The sequence below is a fragment of the Lissotriton helveticus genome, chromosome 5_1, assembly GCF_964261635.1.
Source record: "Lissotriton helveticus chromosome 5_1, aLisHel1.1, whole genome shotgun sequence".
NCBI lineage: Eukaryota > Metazoa > Chordata > Amphibia > Caudata > Salamandridae > Lissotriton > Lissotriton helveticus.
Genome location: NC_136065.1, coordinates 46838476 through 46853032, shown reverse-complemented (window position 1 = coordinate 46853032; position 14557 = coordinate 46838476).

Genomic DNA, 14557 nt, shown 5'->3' with positions numbered 1-14557 from the left:
GATTCCGAAGCTACGTTCTTTACTGTTATTGATCTCAAGAACGCTTTCTTTAGTGTCCCCATCCATCCAGACAGCCAGTTTCTTTTCGGATTCTGTTTAAATGGAAGAAGCTATAAATTCACATGTGCACCTCAAGGTTTCACAGAAAGTCCTAGTATTTACAGTCAAGCACTTAAACGACAACTAGACAGTATTCACATGCCAACTGACACTGCCCTGCTCCAGTACGTCGATGATCTATTGATCACAGCCCGTACAGAACATGACTGCGAACGTGCATCACTGACAGTCTTGTATTTCCTGGCAGAGATGGGGCACACGGTGTCCCCTTCGAAACTGCAATTTTGTGTCCAGCAAGTGGTATACCTTGGACACTTGCTGTCCAAGAGGGGTAGACAGTTGACACCTGACCGTATCCAGTTAATAGCACATCTTCCACAGCCCAAGACACAGAAGGAGGTACGAGCTTTTATCGGCCTCACTTCTTACTGCAGACAATGGATTCCTCAGTATGCATATCTAGCCAAGCCACTGATACAATTGACAACGCAGGAGGCAGCGACATCGACTGTCCTCCCTTGGACCCAGGAACATACACTTGTTTTCAATGAGTTAAAGAAAGCTTTATGTAATGCACCTGTGTTAGCGACACCAAACTACAGTAAGCCTTTTACACTTTTTGTCACTGAACGTGATGGTACAGCATTATCTGTTCTCACGCAAGATCAAGCAGGACAACACAAGCCTTGTGCTTATTTTTCTAGCACATTAGATCCAGTAGCCCATGCTCTGCCTGCGTGCCTCAAATCAGTTGCAGCCACAGCTCTAGCTATCAGACAAAGTGATTCCATAGTGTTAGGACACTCCCTGACAGTACAGGTTCCACACTCCGTGGAAGTTCTTTTAAACCAAACACAGACTCAGCACTTGACAATTGCACGATTAACAGGATATGAACTGACACTGTTCCAGCCACACATAGAAATCAGACGCTGCAACATATTAAATCCTGCTACACTGTTACCCTCGACTGTTCCAAACCCTGCAACACATGACTGTGTGGAAGTTATTAACACCATGACGAAGCCCAGACAAGACTTGACGGACATTGCATTACCTGATCCAGACCTGACACTTTACGTGGATGGTTCATGTATGAGAACGAGTACTGGAGAGTTAGTAGCCGCATATGCAGTGACTACTGAAACTGAAGTTATAGAAACACATCGTATTGACACCCTGTCTGCTCAAGCAGCAGAGCTCATCGCTCTGACCCAAGCCTGTATACGAGCCAAGAACCTGAAAGTAAACATATATACAGATTCACGTTATGCATTCGGAGTCGTTCACGACTTTGGAGTCCTCTGGCAAGAAAGAGGTTTCATGACCTCTCATGGAGCCAAGATTCAGCATGGTCCCCTCATTCAAGCTCTGTTAGAAGCAATACATTTACCAACAGCTATAGCTATTATGAAGTGCAAAGCACATACGAAAGCTACTGACACCATTTCCCAGGGTAACGATCTGGCAGATCGAACAGCCAAGCTTACAGCTCAGACTCCAGACACTCCAGTTAACACGACAAAGACAGACGTTCCAGTCCAGACGACTTGTATGACAGTTAAGGACCCTACACGAGACGTACTAGACATACAGACACATGCTACCCCAGACGAAATTAAGAAGTGGTCTGAACAAGGAGGGGTCCTGACAGATCAGGGATGGTTGACGAAGGGAAAAGCCACATGGTTTCTCCCCGACTCTATGGTTCAAGCTATCATTAACACAGCACATAGTCCAGCACATTTAGGAGAAAAAGCCATGTTAGACAGCATCCAGAACCTTTGGTTTAACAAGCATTTACGAGCAGCAGCGAAGCAGAAAGTGCGTACCTGCATGATCTGTTGTCAGTTCAATCCAGGTAAAGGTGTTCCCGTGGAACAAGGTGGATTCAATCCTCCTGACCACCCTTTTGAAGTCCTCCAGATGGATTATATCCAGATGGATCGATGCCGAGGTTTCAAGTATGTCCTCGTAGTTGTATGCGCTTTGTCCAGATGGACAGAAGCATATCCAGTCCCAGATTACACTGCCGCGACCACTGCCAAGCAGCTGGTTCGTGAGTTCTTCCCACGCTATGGTTTGCCCAGGGTCGTGTATTCAGATAACGGACAGCTATTCTCGTCTGAACTCATGAAACAAGTATCACTTCTGTTAGGGTACCAGTGGAAGTTCCACTGCGTACGACATCCCGAGGCAGCTGGCCTCGTTGAGAGACATAATCAAACTCTGAAAATACGAATAGCGAAGGTCTGTGCAGAGAAAGGTGTAGATTGGATGGTAGCCCTGCCGGTAGCCCTCTTCTATATGAGAATGGTCGCTCACTCCCGATCGGGTTTGTCACCATACGAAGTAGTGTTTGGTCGTCCCCCAAACATGTGGGGTACACCAATGCCACGTAAAATCACCGATGTTGACAGTAATATGCTGACAGATTACCTAGCTTCCTTGATGTCTGCACTACTCTCTTGTCGTTCACAGGTCGCGGCTGCCTTTCCAGACAATACCCAGGTGAAACCGCACGAGGTCGTTCCAGGCGATCTTGTTCTCGTCCGCAATTTTGATCGTTCAAGCCCTCTGGAGCCCCGCTGGAAGGAGCCGAAACTTGTTCTGATGACCACAAGGACCGCCGTAAAGCTGGAAGGACGCAAAGGCTGGCTCCACTCCAGTCACATCAAGCGTTTCCATGGACTGCGTCCAAAGACTTTTTTCAAGGACTGCCCCGATACTGACTCTAAACTTCCCCTGTTAGAGAAAACTCCGCAGCAGGAGTATAAACTAAAGTTGAGGTCTAGTAAGTCAGACAGCGTTTAATTGTTTAAGTCCCTCTCGGGTGAAGCGGTTAGACAGGTTCCTGACATGTATAAGATAGACCCACATAGTGAGAAAGATAGACCAAACTCCAAGAAAATGAGATACTGTAAAAGTCTGCGAAGCAGATGTGTTGTTACATTATTGTTTATGTTATTTCTGAGTCTTACGATCACATGTATAAGTTATATGCTACATGTATTTTTTCCTCCTCTTGGTTCGCATGTACATCTTTCCTCTAATGATACAGTAGAACACACTTTTAGTGAGCTACCCCCTCACGAGTTATCCTATCGACTTGCAATGCGCAACAATACTTTTATTCGTATGTTACACTATTCGCACCAGACCAGCAATGCCACTAATTGCTGGGTGTGTGGTCGACTCCCCCCTTACCAGACACCGAAGGGAGTTCTGCCACTCTTTCCCTATCCGTTTTCACACAATGGTTCGTGTGGAGCATGGTTTACATTAACATCATCCTTAGACGATAAGTCCCTTCTGAATAGAACATGTTTTCCAGACAAGGAAGGTCTTTCCCATAGGACAGGGTTAGATCTCGAAAATGAAGTATATGATCTAGGTAACTTTTCCTCCAACCTCATGGTTTTGAATGTTCAGTCCGAGACTACTCCAGACGTGCCTTCTATAACAGTTCTACCAGTTAAAGGCGAATTATGTGTCAGAAAGAATGGTTCAGTACACCTAGGACACAGTGATTGTACTACTGTGGTCGAGTATAGTGACAGTGAGAAATCTACTTTCAAAGCCTCATGTCATTCATATTTTATATGTGGTCAGACCGCATATGTACGTCTGCCCCTAGATTGGGATGGAACATGTTACATTGCCTTCCTACTGCCACCAGTTTTCCTAGCCCCATCCGATTATCACCGAAATACACATCTAGTACACGTCAGACATAGAAGGGAGATCGAGTCCCCAATTGTCGATCAGACTGAAACTGCATTAGAACAGTATGCAGATTTCAATAAAGGTTTCTTTTTCTTCATAGGTCCTATCCAGAATAGTAAATTAATACGCAGGTTAACCAGAACCCTTGAAGCAGTAGTGAATGAGACTACTTCCGCTCTAGGTAACTTAACAGAAGAGCAGTCTGCTATGAGATTTGTTGTTCTTCAGAACCGCCTTGTTCTTGACGTCATACTGGCCGATAGGGGCGGAGCTTGTAGAGTCATCGGATCTAGTTGTTGCGTTTTCATTCCTAATAACGCACCGTCTGTGTATTCAGCAATAACTAGACTTCATAAAATAGCCCATCAGCTACACCAGAATCCAGGCACCTGGACTTGATCCGGTTGGCTCTGGAGTATAATATCTGCCTGGGGATGGAAAGTACTGTCATTCCTAGGAGTCGTAGTAATGATCATATTCAGTTGTTGTCTCTGTTTACAATGTGGCCCTGCGATTTGCGGCTTGTGCGCTACATCTTGTATTCCACATCCAAAGTCCTATTCCCAAAAGATAAAAGACGAGCAAATGATGCTGTATGAACAGATAGACGGTATCATGAATATTGATGTTTCCTGAAGGAAACGTAGGGAACAAGGAGGGAATGAGGAAAATCGAATTTTGCCCTGTCATGTGTCCCTACGTGTTCCCCATCATATGATATATGTGCATGATTAATATGCATATTTCCCCCTATGACCGAATAAAGACGCATTTACAGTTGCGTCCAACGTTAGTATGTCAGTTATCTAGTCCCTCCTGAAAGCAACGTGAATTAGGCTTTTAGGCCTTTGTTGCCAACGTCTCTTCATTGTACACGTTAAATCATCGAGTTGCACCCGTTTCTAGGCCCACAGGGCCCGGACACCAGATTCAAGCCTCAAGTCTCCTGAACCACTCCGAGGAGAGATGCAGCCCCGCCCGCATCCCTGACCCTTCACTTACTTCCTGCCAAGCAGCGCGGTGCCCGGCTTGGCCTAGCCTGCCTGCCTGCCAAGTATATGTTATGCCTACAGTTATCAGTTCAGCTCTCCGGCTTCACATTCCTAGCTAACGAACCGCATAAACATCTTCATCTATAGTCTAGTCTTCCTGTCTCCATGCAAATGAATTACTGAATTAGTATCCATAGAAGATTCATAGCACACGCAACACATGAAGAAATATATGCATGCACTAGCCTTAGTGACAAGTAGCTTTTGCACTGATGGCTTTTAGATTCAAGCAACATGTACCCCAAACACAAGATATCAGATATGCTATAGGTACAGGTCGTTCTGACATCCCAGACTTTAGTCTCCTCTTCTAGTGCTAGAAGTCATAGCTAGAAGTCATAGCCCCAGCTCTCCCCAGTTACACGTCATGACCCGTTTGCGCGCACCAGTAGGTTAAAGGTTCCAGCTGCCCATGAAGCCCCCTCCATGTATCCAGCCATTTATGACACTTCTGTGACGTTTACATCACACACCTCCGTGCACGCCCTGTGCACGCCTTCTTTTCACGCCCATATGTTCTTATCTACCGTATGTCATTTGTTACGCCTACTGTATTCAATGCAATTGTACTGTTTTACTATATATACTGTATGATGTTAATAAACGATTGTCTGTCCCTTCCTGAACCTTAGCAGGTGATGGAACCCGATGTCCATTGGCTCGAGCCACTTAATTAAAGCCCGTATGACTCAGATACCACGGATTCTGCCTCTTATTTATTGAGCTATCCTTTTCAGTTAATGTATAGAAAAATAGTACCGGTAATTATTTATTTATTTACCACAGTTGGACACATAGCTACTCAAAAATCAGTATCCATGACACCCGGGATGCATTCAGGGCATACTACTAGTTCCCTTATTATTTTAAAACCCACACATGTGTACGGAGCGTTTCACGCGCTCGCGTATGGCACCATTACAATAGTGATACGATGCGCACACACGGCTGGAAAGTAGGGGTATGGTGCTTTTCACACGCTGATGCCCATGCAGGGATACGGTGCGTTTCACACTCTGATGCTCGCCGCTACAGGGTGTCGCGGTCCCCGGTCCGTCACGGCAAACAGTGCCGATTGAGCGGAGGGACTGTGGCGACTCCGCCCACTCTGGCTGACGTACTTCCGGCCAGAGGGTTCTTTAGTTAGAAGGGTTGCCGGGCGCGTAGTGCTGGGTAAATACGCGCCGCAAGGCCGTTTTTCTGATATTGATTGTGTTTTAAAAAAAAACTGTTGCTGCTCCATTGTGATTCTTGCACTTTGCACATGCTGGGAAACTTCTTTTATATCTTTTAATACTTGTGTGTAAAAATGTATATTGCTACTAAACCTTTTATGAACTTGGCGCTTAGACTTACATGAGCGCAGTCAGGGCAGACGTTGCTCGCCGCTACATGGTGTCGCGATCCCTGGTCCGTCACGGCAAACAGTGCCGATTGAGCGGAGGGACTGTCGCGACTCTGCCCACTCTGGCTGACGTACTTCTGTCCAGAGGGTTCTTTAAGCAGAAGGCTTGCCGGCTGCGCAGCAGACCTGCGCAGCGGGTGAGCCCCTGGCATGCCGCTGGCACGCCAAAGGCAAGCCCGTCTGCGCCCGTCCGCGACCCGATCGCGGCCGGCGCCGGCCATGCTACCAAACATTGGCGCAGTAAGTCCCTGTATTGGTCGCGAGAGGAGCTATTGAATCTCCGCGGGCCAGGTTGTCGGCTTCAACATCAGACTAATTTAGCTTCCACCCCACTGCGAGGAATGCAGTGTCCGGCAAGCGAATGTCACGCCCCTTAGGAAAACGCAGACGTATCCCCAGGGCCGAATAAATGGAGGCAGCGTCGAAATCAAGGCTGGCCTCATAAATTGCAGATCTCTTCCTAAATATACCGATGAGGTCTGGTCAATTCTAAGTGACGGCACCTGGGATGTTCTGTTTGTGATGGAAACCTGGCTTAATTTGGACACCGTATCCTCAATTACATTAGCGATTCCTCAGGGCTTCAAAATGTGCCATGTTAATCGAGAAGGAAGCAAAAGAGGAGGTGGGTGGCGATTATCTTCAGAGAGAGATGGGAGTTAGTATCTTTGGCCCCGGTCGCTGTTCAGGGCATAGAAGGTTTACATTTTTGCTTACAACTGACCCCCACGTCTGCACTGTGGGGGATCCTGATTTACAGACCTCCGGATTGTGCAGTGGGTGCCCTTCAGACAATTTACAACCTAATTGCTGAAAAATCAATTATGTACTCTAATTTTCTGGCACTGGAAGATTTCAATTTGCATGTAAACGATCCACGTTGCCCGCAGGCAACACAGTTAATTACATCATTAGCGGGGGTAACCTCAAACAATGGGTCTCCTGCCCAACACATGCTGCGAGGAATACTTTGGATCTAGTTTTCTCCAACTGCTCTGCTATTGTCATGGAGACGGCCGTACCCCTGACATGGTCAGACCACTATTTGGTCCCTTTTTCAATTGTCCTCATGAATGCAGGACCAGTGAAAGGAACCCGCCTGACACTTAAAAGAAACTGGAGTAATCTAACTGAATCTACATTAAGTACCATCCTACTAGATAACCCCCCATGTCTGTCAGCCAATCCTGATGATGATGCAGTCTCATTACATCTGTGGATTGCTTCAGCGGCGGAAATGGTGGCCCCAGGAAGAGTGGGGAAATCAAAACGGTTATTCCCCACTGCCCCATGGTTTTCAAATGCTGTTAGAGAACACAAGAGTCAGTGTAAAAAATTGGAACGCAAATGGAGACTGGCTTATTGTGAAAATTCAAAAGTAAACTATAAAGAAGCTTTAAAAACTTTTCACAAGGAGGTAAAATCAGCTAGAAGTCCTTATATTGCGCCAAGCATCCGAAATGCGACGCAGTCAAGCAGTGAGATCTTTAAGGTAGTCCAATCCTTTGTTAAACCCAAGGCACTGGAGTTAGAAGTAACCTCTTCCCCAGCCCTGTGCGACAAGATCGCAAATTATTTTAATGATAAAATCATAAGGGTCTACGATTCATTTTGGGCCCCTGAGGCCACAGTAAAAGAGGACAAATCCTCACCCCGAGAGGAGAGACCCAGACTTACCAAATTCACCCCTATCTTGTCACAGGAGGCCTTAATAGAAATTCAGAGATGTCACTCTGGAGCCCCAGATGACCCATGCCCTTCCAAACACTGGAAGGTGGTAGCACCAGTACTGGTGGATGGGCTGTCACATATTTGGAATACCTCCCTGATAACTGGCATTTTTCCAGACAAATGGAAGCATGCAACGCTACTCCCACTGAAAAAAAAGCAAAATGGAGACCCAGGCGATTTAAAAAATCTACGCCCTATCTCACTTCTACCTGCCCCAGGCAAAATGCTGGAAAACTGGTCCAACGTCAACTGACGAGTTACATTGAACTAAATGGGATCCTGCATGATACTCAATCAGGTTTCCGAGCAGGATTTAGTACAGAGTCTGGCCTATTGGAGGTGGCTGAGTCGATTACATGGTCATTGGATTCAGGGGCACCGGCGTTGCTGGGGCTCCTGGATCTGTCAGCCGGGTTTGATACGGTTGACCACACTATCCTGGGTGTTCGCCTAAAAGAAGCCAGAGTGGAAGGAACTGCTTTCACATGGCTGACCTCCTACCTGAGTGGACGCACTCAGAAAGTCGCCCTTATGCCACATGAATCTCAAGCAAACCACTTTGGTGCGGGGTACCCCAGGGCTCAGCACTAAGTCCTCTACTCTTCAACATCTACCTAGCTCCTCTGTTTTCTTTGATTGCCAACTGGGGAGTGAAGGCTATTTCTTATGCTGACGATACCCAGCTGGTTTTCTCCTTCAAAGAGCAGACAGTGGATGGTTTCAGAAACTTTAAGGGGTGCCTACGCGATATAGCCATATGGATGAACACCAATAAACTAAAGTTAAATGCGGATAAAACAGGGTGCTGTTTTTCGGGCAAGGAAATGTGCCTAAATCAGACTTGTGGTGGCCAGCAGAAATGGGCTCTCCACCATCCCCTGCTACCTCGATTCGTAACCTAGGGGTAAAATGGGAAGCAAATCTGACTTTTTTGGCTCAAATCCAACAAGTCTCTGCAACCTGTTTTTGCAAGCTAAAAAATCTTCGAAAAATTTTGCACTTTCTGCCGGATGACTGCCGAAAAACAGTGGTTCACGCGGCAGTTACATCAAGGCTAGACTATGCCAACGCGCTGTACCTCGGCCTTCCTAAATATGCAATAAATCGCCCCAGATGATTCAAAATGCGGCGGCCAGACTGGTCTGTAAGACACCGTTTAGACAACATATCTCCCAGCATTTGAGAAAGCTTCATTGGCTTCCAGTGGAGAGAAGAATCATGTTTAAGGCCTTGACTTTAGCCTATCGGGCCTTAAATGGTAATTACCCGGTGTATTTGAAAGAGCGACTTCGCCCGTACAAACAAAATCGGGCGTTACGCTCCAACTTCCTCAATCTGCTGCAGACCCCGCGCTTTCAGAGAGCACGTTTGGGAGGTAGCGTCTTCATGGTAAAAACCGCAGCACTGTGGAACTCCCTCCCAGCATCGCTGCGAAACTCCAAATCGGAAGCATGTTTTTAAAAAGGACTTGAAGACATGGCTCTTCAAGACAGTAGCATCCTAGATCGAAGAAAAAATCCGCCACTACGGACGCATCTACCTGGGTTCTTTAGCGCCGGGACACCCCTGTGTTGGGGGTAGCTGTCGCGCTCAATAAATGACAGTATTATGTGAATGCAGGGTTACGGTGCATTTCACACGGTGCGTTTCACATGCTGATGCCAATGCAGGGGTACGGTGCGTTTCACACGCTGATGTGAATGCAGGGGTACGATGCATTTCACATGCTGATGCTAATGCAGGGGTATGGTGCGTTTCACACGCTGATGTGAATGCAGGGGTACGGTGCGTTTCACACACTCACGTATGGCACCATTACAATAGTGATATGAGGCGCACACACGGCAGGGATGTAGGGGTACGGTTTAAACAAGAATGTCTATCAAGTTCTTGCCATTGCATACTTTCATGTGCAGGCCCTAGGTGTGGCAGCCAGTCATATAGCACAGGGCATCTAATTTTGTTGCACAATCGATGTGTGATGACCTGTTGACACATGTCATGTGTGATAGGGCACTCTGTGGCACACATCACCTTGACACTTGTCTCATGTGTATCATAAGGCAGATTTTGTCATGCACAGCAACACTGGGATGGCACAGTCATCGGCACAGTCATCACTACCGGCACCTGTCTTCTGATGCTAGGGACCGGGGCACTTTGTCAACTGACATTTCACGCTCAGCATGACCCTATGTGACTATGTCCGGTGGGTGTCATGTTTAACATTGAGCTTGCTGTTTGTGTTCCGTAAACTGCATCTGCTGTTGGTGCATCTAACATGGGTCTGTGTTGAGATGGGAATGGTTTCACATCTACGCACACCATGCCACATGTGCATTCCCATGGCTTTTGGGTCTTATGGCATCAGACATCATATTTCCCCAGGCATACATTTCTGCGTCGTGACAATGGCTATGTTGTGTTGTTCTATAGGTGGTGACCTGCTGTGTTAGCAGGTCACGTGCGGGTTGCACAGCTTGTACACTTTGGCATTTCCAAATTAATACTCATCCACCATAGTAATCCAAATTTTCATCATTATTTTATTTTCTTCGTTTTTATCTTATCTTGTCATTTTTTACAGAGCATCACGTCAAAAGGTGAAATTCATAGTGTTTTTTTAAGTTGATTAAATCCAATGCATTGCCCATCCAGGCCTATACACGAATATATCTTGAATTTCATAACATCCACCAGTTACGATATTTTGTCTTCACTCAATGCATTTCGGTTTCTTAAACCTTCCTCAGGAGTATCTACAAAATGTAAGAGTATCTCTATTAATATCAGATAACATGTGCACCCCACCAAAACAGTAATCATTCAATGTATCCATCATTACCCCACTCCTGTGTGTTGTTGTCACGTGTACACCTTAATCGCAATGCGTTTGATATGCACATTTGACATTCCATGTAACCTGTGCGAGTGCCATGCAGTCAGCTGTCTGGATGGGATGACAACCTTCCACTGCAGGTACTGTGACGTGTGTCACTCCAGTGATATCTCGGGCTGTTCACTCAGACCGGCCCAGCAGCTCATTTCAGGGCATGTCATGTTTATTTGTCAATCAACAGGCGTATCTGGCTTTTCGGGAGTGCAAGCAAGCTGGCATAAGTGTCCTGGATGTATTGCCCACGCCAGACTCCATAGTGACCTGATGTGTAGTAGCAGTTTTGCATGTGCTATGCACATTGCCATTGATGTTAGTCTCCATCATTTCCAAATATGTCCTGCAGGGCACCGCCTCTACCAAGGCCATTCCCAGACTTGGCTACCATGAGGGAACGTGCCTGCATCCGACGTTACAGATTCACTCAACAGTTGATTCAGGAGTTGACGAACAAGCTGGCACCACATCTTCAACCGCAACACAGGTATCCTACTGCGCTGACCCCCAAAATAAAGGTGATGGCAGCACTCAATTTTTTGCTACAGGTACGTTTCAATTAACCATAGCTGATGTAGGTGGAATGTCACAGACGATGTTCAGGCGTGTCCTGTGTGATGTTTTGGCAGCCATGTTGGAGCACATTGAATAATTCATCAAATTTCCAACTCCTGAAGAGTTGAGAGATGTCAAGGGTGATTTCTATGCCCTGGGAGGGATGCCACATGTCATTGGGTCCATTGATGGGACACATGTGGCTTTGGTGCCACCACAGGCACAGGAGCAGGCTTACCGCAACCGTAAACATTATCATTCAATAAATGCCCTTGTGGTGTGTCTTGCTAACATGCTGATTTCCCACGTTTATGTAGGTTTTCCAGGATCGGCACACGATGCATTCATCATGAGGCATAGCAGGGTGCCACAAATGATGCAGCAGCTGCGCAACGAGCGTGCATGTCTTGTTGGTGGGTAAACTCTGTTTGTCCTGTGTGTTTCAGTATATTTTGCTCTGACGGCATCTCCTGACCCACTTATTTACATGATGTATCTATGTAGGTCACTCGGGATATCCCAACATGCCATGGCTAATGACACCTCTTCGCAACACAAGAACAGCTGCACATCAGCAGTACAATAATGCACACGGGCAGACCAGGCGAGTGATTGAGAGGACGTTTGGCCTCCTGAAGATCCGATTCCGGTGCCTCAATAAGACCGGTGGATCCCTCCCATATGCACCGGACAAGGTCTGTAAGATCTTCATCATGTGATGCATGCTGCACAACATGGCAGTTGAGAAGGCAGTGCCACTCATCCTGGATCCTGAGGAGCAAGAACATCTACCATTGAGGATCAAGGGCTTGGTCACGATGCAAGTGATGAGGAGGAGGAGCATGATATCCAGAGTCAGCTCATACGCAACTTCTTCTCATAATTGTGAGTCACTGGGAATGAGTGAGCAAGCTTGTAGCATTGAGTGGCATGTGTTGCAATGTGTGTGTCCAGCTGACTGTATGCAAAGTAACTTTGATGTGTGATTTGATGTGTCACGCAAGTGCTGATATCATGCCACACAGTAATGCGCAATGACTTAGCTTGAAATTGACATGTTCCTACATTGTTCCTGTTTCATATCTGCCCATGTCTTTTGCAAAGATTTTAACCGGTGACCTCTTGTGTGTCTGTCATTCCCAGGTTGCTGTGCCTGTTGTCTGTTCGTGGTACAAAAGGGGGTGGTGATGGACAGAGCATCTGAACCAATCAAACACTCGCACCCAGTCAAAAGATCAGGGTTTAATCCATCACTCTGCCCACTCTGCCACCCCAGTTCAGACATGGCTATATGCAAATCAGTCTGACCCTGTGCCTCATGGGAACAGTCCAGCCCGAACTGCCAAGCCATGCCTTCCCTGGACCTGAAATAAGCTTCCGAGGACCGGTGTCTGGCATTGCAGCCGTCTTCAGCCCGGCTTGCTTGAATCCAGTGGCAAAGTGAGCAAGGGACTCACGTCTGAGCATACCCTGCCACACTTATGGCGGCCAAAAGCGGTACAAAAGGGGGTGGTGATGGACGGAGCATCTGAACCAATCAAACACTCACACCCAGTCAAAATATCAGGGTTTAATCCATCACCGTTCTTTAGCCCACTCTGCCACCCCAGTTCAGACATGGCTATATGCAAATCAGTCTGACCCTGTGCCTCATGGGAACAGTCCAGCCCGAACTGCCAAGACATGCCTTCCCTGGACCGGAAACAAGCTTCCGAGGACCGGTTTCTGGCATTGCAGCCGTCTTCAGTCCGGCTTGCTTGAATCCAGTGGCAAAGTGAGCAAGGGACTCACGTATGAGCATACCCTGCCACACTTATGGCGGCCAAAAGCAGTATAAAAGGGGGTGGTGATGGACGGAGCATCTGAACCAATCAAACACTCACACCCAGTCAAAATATCAGGGTTTAATCCATCACCGTTCTTTAGCCCACTCTGCCACCCCAGTTCAGACATGGCTATATGCAAATCATTCTGACCCTGTGCCTCATGGGAACAGTCCAGCCCGAACTGCCAAGCCATGCCTTCCCTGGACCAGAAACAAGCTTCCGAGGACCGGTTTCTGGCATTGCAGACGTCTTCAGCCTGGCTTGCTTGAATCCAGTGGCAAAGTGATCAAGGGACTCACGTCTAAGCATACCCTGCCACACTTATGGTGGCCAAAAGCGGTACAAAAGGGGGTGGTGATGGACGGAGCATCTAAACCAATCAAACACTCACACCCAGTCAAAAGATCAGGGTTTAATCCATCACCGTTCTTTAGCCCAATCTGCCACCCCAGTTCAGACATGGCTATATGCAAATCAGTCTGACCCTGTGCCTCATGGGAACAGTCCGGCCCGAACTGCCAAGCCTGTCTGTTCGTATCATCTCAGTCCTCCTGCTATTCCTCATGATGATTGCAATGTGGGCTGAATCAGCGTTCCATGCACGGGCATGTGTAAATGTCAGTTTCGGTAAGAGATCCAAACAGGCTGTTTGGGGTTGGTATGGTTTGGGAATGTGTGGGAACTGTTTCTGTGCATGTTGTAGTACCATGCATACATGTCTCATCACCATGGATCAACTTACATGTTGCACCTCTCTCATGACAGGACAGTCACCCTTCTTGACAGTCATCTGTAGTGGAGTGTGGACTCTGGTGAAGCATCAATGTGTGTAAACCTTGCCCCTGACACATTGCGGATACAACAGGTTGACATTGTGTGGGACATCACAACCACAGGCTCTATAGGGAATTGCAGCCTCGCTGTGTGCAGCAGGACGTGTTTGGCTCATCCACTTAATCTTGTGTACCAGTACAGTTTGATTTCCAACAACCATGTTGTGAAGGTGTGGACCAGCGTATGTCCCACATGTTCTGTCAACTGTCCTGTGAGTCTGTTCGTATGGATGCATTGCCCTTTGTGCCAGTATCTGTCACTGTCATGTCGCCTATTCAGTGCCGCTGGATAACACTGCTTTGCAAGCCTTCTCGGTAAGTTGATGATACATTTATATTCCCATGATGCCAAGAACGATGCGCTGATGACGTCACAACGTTGCCCTGTAGCAAATGTAAACGCTTCACTGGCACCAGTCGAGTGCCGTTATTTCCAGGATTCTCTTGTGGCGTGCTGCATATCCTGGTCACGGTAG